Here is a 1,772-nt window from a genome sequence, read left to right as displayed (position 1 = left end):
GCTTGGCAGTATAGTAGTCAGCTGCCATACAGTAGCATATTGCAATGGAATGTTGACTTGGATCATGACCGTAATTTGCAATGCAATAGAATATTGCAATGGAATATCAGTTTACAATCTAATAGTCATTTCCAATGCAAAATAATATTGCAATGGAATATTGTTTTGCAATGTAACAATCATTTACAATGTAATATGACATTGAAATGGAGTATTAGCTTGCAATATAAAATTATTTGCAATACAATAGCTCATTGCAATGGAATATCGCCCAGCAATATGATCGCATTTGCAATGCAATAGGCCATTGCAATGGAATATCACTTTGCAACATAGTAGTTAATTGTAATGCAGCAGAACATTGCAATGGATGATCACAGCAATATAATAATCATTTGCAATGCAATGTATCCTGCTGCAGCTACTAACGGGCCGTCTTGGGGCGCTGGAGCTGCGGGTGGATGGTTTGTGGAGCATTCATGATGCTGAGAGGGTTGCAAATGACTCATACAGTGAGTTGGTCACACCGCAGGGTAGGGCTGCACAGGCAGTAGGGAAATCGGTGACCACCAGGCGGAACAAAAGAAACAGGCTGGTATTGCAGGGGACCCCTATGGCCATCCCACTTTCATCCAGGTATACTGCTTTGGATACTGTTGGGGGGGATGACGTACCATTGGAAGGCAGCAGCAGGCAACTTTGTGGCACTGGGGATGCTCCTGCTGCCCAGGAAGGGAGGATAAAGAGTGGGAGAGCAATAGTGGTAGGGGATTCTATAGTAAGGGGAACAGATAGGCGTTTCTGTGGCCATAGACGTGAATCCAGGATGTTTTGTTGCCTCCCTGGTGCCAGGGTCAAGGATGTCACTGAGCAGCTGCAGGGCATTCTGGAGGGGGAGGGCAAACAGCCAGAGATGGTGTTCCACATTGGTACCAACGACATTGGTAAAAAGAGGGATGAGGTCCTGCAGCAAGTATTTAGGGAGCTTGGTAGAAGGTTAAAGAGCAGGACCTCAAAGGTTGTAATCTCTGGATTACTCCCGGTGCCATGTGCTAGTGAGTATAGGAATAGGAAGGTAGAACAGATGAATGCGTGGCTAAAGGGATGGTGCAGGAGGGAGGGCTTTAGTTTCCTGGATCACTGGGTTTGCTTCTGTGAAAGGTGGGACTTGTACAAGTCGGACGGTTTACACCTGAACCAGAGGGGGACCAATATCCTTACTGGGAGGTTTGCTAGCACTGTTGGGGGAGGTTTAAACTAACTTGGCAGGGGGATGGGATACAGAGTGGAGCTAAAGTACAGGTGACTTACAGCCAAATACGGAGGAAAAACAAGTCAACTGGGAAGGCAGAGCAAATATGTGAAGGAAAAAGGGAATATGGCAAGGCTGGAAGGCATTTATTTTAATGCAAGGAGTCTTGCAAATAAGGTGGATGAACTGAAGTTGTTGTTGAACACATGGGAGTACGATATTGTTGCTATCACGGAGACATGGTTGAGGGAGGGTCAGGACTGGCAGCTCAATATTCCGGGGTATAGATTCTTCAGGCGAGACAGAGGGGGGTGTAAAAGGGGGGGGTGTTGCAATATTAATTAAGGAGTCAATTACTGCTGTAAGGAGGGATTGTAGTGGTTCGTGTTAATCGCCACTATATAAAAGAGTTTAGCTTCGACGAACTATAAATAAGTTGTTTATTTACCAGAACAGGATAATACAGCAGGTAAGGTAGCAGGTAAGATGGCTGACTGCAAGAGTACCATATTGTAGATCA

General features: G+C 45.3%; 1 pseudogene; it reads left to right on the top strand.

Annotated features, from left to right (window-relative positions):
- The first annotated feature begins 400 nt into the window (after positions 1-400).
- On the top strand, positions 401-1,306 carry LOC147087237 (uncharacterized; annotated as a pseudogene).
- Positions 1,307-1,772: the final 466 nt, after the last annotated feature.

This window comes from Somniosus microcephalus, unplaced genomic scaffold (genome assembly GCF_052327205.1).
Source record: "Somniosus microcephalus isolate GS21.2 unplaced genomic scaffold, FLI_Smic_1.0 unresolved_chr6, whole genome shotgun sequence".
Classification (NCBI taxonomy): domain Eukaryota; kingdom Metazoa; phylum Chordata; class Chondrichthyes; order Squaliformes; family Somniosidae; genus Somniosus; species Somniosus microcephalus.
Note: the sequence above shows the minus strand (reverse complement) of the source record. Positions and strands in the feature narration are given on the sequence as shown.